The sequence below is a fragment of the Poecilia formosa genome, unplaced genomic scaffold (assembly GCF_000485575.1).
Source record: "Poecilia formosa unplaced genomic scaffold, Poecilia_formosa-5.1.2 Scaffold1, whole genome shotgun sequence".
Lineage (NCBI taxonomy): Eukaryota > Metazoa > Chordata > Actinopteri > Cyprinodontiformes > Poeciliidae > Poecilia > Poecilia formosa.
The window spans coordinates 4,287,928-4,293,644 of NW_006799940.1; positions in this window are offsets into that span (position 1 = coordinate 4,287,928).

Here is a 5,717-nt window from a genome sequence, read left to right on the forward strand (position 1 = left end):
GGTAAGAAGATGAACTTTGAGACTTTGATCAACAAATACCCAGAAGTCCGTGCATGCATCGATTTGCTGTTAGAATTTGGGACGACAGTTTTATTTGTGTCAGCTTTTTTTTTTTTTTTTTTTCACAAAACTGTTAAGTTTTTCCTTTCATTGTGTCTTATGATACACATTTCAAATGGCCATGCAAAGTCTTAGCAATCACAGAGTTCTTTACTTCTTTTAGTTCTTTTGGGAACTTTTTTTCTGTTTCTGAATCTGAACGTTATGCAATGATGAGTTGCGTTTTGATCTTTAAATGTCTGTACAAAAGAGTGATGCAGTGACTGCGGTCACAATCTTCATTAAATACTAAATTTTTAGTCTTTAGCAGCCACGGACAAAAGTTCAGTATTTGTAAAGAAAGATGATTTTTTTTCCAATAATAAAATTAGTTCTTAGTAGCAAACTGACAAACTGTCAGAGGGGAAAAACAGGACAAAGACTTTTAAATCTGGGATTTTCCTCTATCAGGACACAATAAGGTAGAAATAGTGTGTAATAGAGAAAGAACCTCATGACTCAATGACTTATTAAATCCCATTTCAGCAGCAATAACCAAAAAATGTGATTTATTTATTTTTTTTTGTCTGACTAACTCTGACATTGTTGTGGAGAAACTTCTATTTTATAACTTTCCATCTGCTCTTTGAATTTCCAAATTGTAGTCGAGCTTTAGCAGACAGACGTGCTCACATTTCCTATTCCACCAGCATTCAGATGCGGCTTTGTCAATCCAAGCAATTTTGTATTTGTCTCTGCAGTGAGAGGTAGCTCTTTCTTTTGCTATCCTTGTTCAGGTTGATATTGGACTGAATTTGCCTGGGGAAATTAGCAACTGTGCTTAAAAGTTTCTACATCAGGTGAATCATCTTTATCACTGCAGGACGATCGACCTCAGTGTGTTTGGAAATGATCTTATGTTGCTTCTCCGTTAGAATGCCAGCAACAGTTGCTTCACTGATGTCTTTTTACATCGCCTTGGTGTTAACACAGCCTTGTACGCTATAGATAGATAAACTGCAAAGGCTGATAAATAGCAGCAATGTGGTGAGGAAAGGTGTTGTGTAAGGTATTGCACACTTAACACTAACAGGTTTATCATGTCCTGATACATGAGCCCTATATTAGAAAGAGGATGTACTTTTCTCTTTAGCTATGACTGTGCCTAAGACTAATGCTGCTTACTGGATAAATTATTCAGTGAGCAATTCACTCTCCTCTGCTGGGAATTCACAATGTGCATGATATTCTAATGTTGTGCAGGCCTGTTTACTACTCCTATTGATTGTTCTCTGCTAATTATATAGCCTGAACTTGCTCAAAGCATTTACATTATAACTAACAGATATATTTTTGTATTTTTTATTTTTTTATCAAGGGCTGCATATTTTTTGTAAGCAAGCATGTTTATGAGACATGAGTATGGATTGGCAATCAATCTTTTTTTCTCTGCTGACCCGAATGGAGTTCAGTTAAACTGACTGAGGTTTGGATTTGCCCTGGTAAATGAAGAACAGTTTAGGACTGGGAAAAAGCTCTAGTGTCAAAAGGAAACAGGATTGGGTTCTGTTTCCTTTTGTTTCTTTTAGTTCTGCTTTTCTTTTTGCATATTTTTGCATTAGGACTGCAGTAATGCAAAAATATGCAAGTGCCTTCTCTGAAATACCTTCGTAGTGGAATTTGTGCCCGTACAAGTAAAGGGGCAAAAATGACTGCTGACGAAAAAGAACACAAAGACTTTATGAAATTTGCACAAAAAAAACAAAAAAAAAAAAAACAACAACTTTATGATCTCCAAAACTTTGGAAAATATTTTGTGGACTGATGAGACAAAGAGCACATTTTTGTTGTTTGTCTGTCTCAGTTCATCTGGCATAAAACATGACATCATTTCATAAGCGGAGAACATCAGACTTCTAGCCAAACATGACGGACGTCCATGTCTGGAGCTGCTTTGATGAAATTGATCAGATCATGGATTTTACAATTTCCCTTTAAAAAAACCCTAAAAACCTTGGTGAATGAATATTGATGTATAACAACACAAATAGTTCAATGTGTAAGAGTGACAAAAAAAAAAAAAATTAAAAGCAGAGACAATCTGCAAAGATATTCTAATATATGGACAGAAACACTTTATTCGTTTTCCATGAACAGCATCAAAATTTGGACTTATTTAGGCAGTCGACCTTTTTTTCTTTGTTGTGATTTCAAAGGCTGCAGTGAACCTGCTCTTTGGTTCTGGTTTTTTTATCAGGGCAAGTGGATTTTATAAACAACCGATCTATTTGCTCACATCTTTTGCAATCAGCTTGTGAAATCTGGCAGTGGCTCCAGATGAAAATAAAATAAGCAGAAAATTAAAACGGAAGAGCTGAGAAACCAAACAAATATGAGGAAATTATTCAGAACCAGACAAAAAAAAACACACACACACAAAAACTATATGATAAAAGTAATTTGTGATACCAAAAAATAAAAAATAAAAAATTGCAGAAAACCTGGCTGGCAGCAATAGGAGCTCTTACCTAATCAGTTATTAAGTTCAAAGGTCAGTGCTTTAATCAGCTGGAAACACTGGTTGTTTAAAACGATCATTATTAACAATTGTTTGCTTCATATTTTTAAGCATAAAATGCATCTTTGTGTAGTCTCCTGATTGTGATGTTTTCAGATGGAACATGACATGAGGATTTGTGAAAGACAGTAGTTTTAGCGTTATCAGCTGTGTGCTTTGCACGGTGTAATCAGGGCTTATCTCGAGACTTCTTAGTCACATTTCTCAACCTGCAGTACAGCTTGTTGCTCTCAGTGGTTTCACAAAGAGTTCAGAAAACTGCTGTTTCAAACTGGGCTTTCAGCATGATTCGACTGCAGATTCATATCCGAACTGTCCGCGTGTTTACCTCCTCCAGCGCGTAATTAGAAGAGATTTATTAGGAAACCGAATGATTAGAATTTGGTGCAAAATGTAATGGGTTGAAACAAATAAGGAATAAATATCTTATGTGAAATATTTCTACATATAACAATTATACTCATATCCTGTTTGTTGGCCGACTTTAATGTCTTGAAAATTCCTACAAGGAAATTAATAGTAGTTGTCTCTCAGTGAAGCAATTTGGCCTAAAAAAAAAAAGGACATATTTTTTTGAATTTACAATTAAAATTGTTATAAGTTTATCTAGATAGTTAGACAAATTAAATAAACAACTGATAGCTAACATGTGTCCATCTATTCATATGTCCATACCCGTTTGGCCCTCGTAGGGTCATGTCTCCACCGGTTGTTGAGCAACAGACAGCATAAACCCTGGAGAGGCTACCAGTCCATCAAAAGCCACTGATAACACTTTTTTAAATTTATTTATTTAAGTTTTGCCTTGTGGCACTCTCCAGTGTGTTCACCGAGGGCAGAAACTCATGCCACCCATATCAAAAATAATCACTGCTCATGTTATCCTCCATATACATACCCCACCCTCCCATCTCAAAATGTCTTGAGCTTGCTGGGACGCTGTGAAACCTCTGAGCCACAAGCAGTCTCATCCACCATGGGAGGAAGTTCAACTGCTTCCCAGCTCTCTCACCTGGCTCCCACTGAACTAATAAGACATATATCTACAATGTTCTACTATTCTATTTCTAGAATAACAGCACTTTATGAGCTTGTCTTTCTGTTTGCTTCCCACTTCTTTCTTTATTCAGTCACTGTGACCTATATTTTTGCGTGTTTTTGTTTGTTTTCTTTTTTTTTGCCCATTTGTTCAGTTGCACTCCCAGAAAATGTTCATAGGGGTGGCCAGACAAGGCCAGTAATAGTTTCAGGGGGGCACAACTAAGATTTTTTTTTTCTTTTAGCTAAAGTAGCAATACATGGTACATTTTTGTCTTCATTGAAGAAGATAAATCGGTATGCCTTCCTATGTTGGGAACACACCTGCATTTGTTGTTCTAGTTCTTTCTTTTAGACGTGTGTTGCACTGTGACTCCGTGAGGAGCAAAATTTCAATTTGTCCGTGTGTCTCTAGCAAGGTGACACTAAAGCTGATTTTGATTTACAGTATCCTTTCTCTCTAAGCTCTGCTGTCTTTTCCTTTTTGCCACATTTATTCTTTCATTCAATTATTAGTAGGCATATCCTTTCAGAGAGAAAACTGTTCCTGTTTTTTCACTTTTGCTGAAGTATCTAAGAGCAAAGTTGGATCCAGTTGTTAGATGAAGATGCATCTCAAAGAAACGAGACAATGAAAGCTTCATAAATCACCTGAGACAAGCATTCTGCATCACTTCATGCAGCTTTCTCCTGCAGTTTGCTCACCTATTAGTCAATCAGGTTGAGCAAACATTGACTGAAAGTCCAGTCACAATGAAGTCATGCACCGGGTATCGCTGTGTCATAAACTGATTCGCCATATTGTTCTCCTGCTTTATCAACAGATGATAGACACTTTAGACCAGACATGTTTGCTCTGATACAACCTTTCCACAGAAGGAGGTCAAAGGTCATTCATAACAGATAAAATATCCCATAATTAACCATTTTAATCAGCTCATTTAACAAGACGGAAAGAGAGGTTGTTGTCCAGTTTTAAAATGGTCAGTTTTACTTCCTGGTACATCTAATCATTGTAATGTGTCATTACGGATAACGTTTAAATTTAATAAACAATTTTAGAATATTTTTTTTCCCATTCTCATGAACAGCTTTATTTGCAGACAGTGCAGTCGATTGAGTGCAATAAAAAGTGCAGGAGAGCAATTGTGATAAGAAAGGTGAAGGTTTTATGTCGCTTATCAGCACCAAATAATTCTACTGTTTGAGCCCTATTTATATAATTGCACTTTCTATCTTAAATTGAACAAATCTGGATTTTTAAGAGAGCATTTACCCTGAGAAAAAGTTAATGCATGCAATAAAAATGTAGATAAATTGATTACTTCTCCACTGGCAGTCATAAAATCTTGTCTGGTATTTGTTTTCCATGATATTTTCAGTTTTAGTAAAGATCTGTAGTTGCTAAATGTTTAATGTATTTGCATTATGTGTGTTTTGCCAAATACCTTCAGGAGATTTCTACTGTTTGCAGTGGTAGAGTTAAACTGGTGCACCAGTCCTCACCAGTCGGCCTGGGATCAGACACAAGTGATCAGAGTGCCGTTTACACTCACCTGAACCCCTTCAAAATGTGTAAAAAGGCTTCAAACATATTCATGTTTTATTGCTGTTGCAAAACCTCACACATCTTTGTGTTCTGCTAATGTTGCTATTACGTTAACGCAATACCTCTATGTCTGCAACGCTCTCAAAAGCATTTAAAGGAACACTGCCACACCACAGTCAAGATAAACCGTGAATCCAGCAGAATCATCAGTTGTAACTATAGATGGGGGCAATGGCCCTCAGTGTGTTAAATGTAAAGATCGTCAGTTCAATAACTAACCAAGGTCTTGCTGAGAATGAAGCGGAAGAGTAAATTTACTTTGCTGTCCCAGAGGAAGGACAAAGGGTCAGAGAGATGTAGAAAGAGTTTAACGATGAGAAATGTTAAGATCTAATAAAAACAAACAAAAACACCTTGAGTATGAAACAGTCTTTCTGATTCTATGTAGATATTATTATTATTATTATTATTATTATTATTATTATTATTATTATTATTATTATTATTATTATT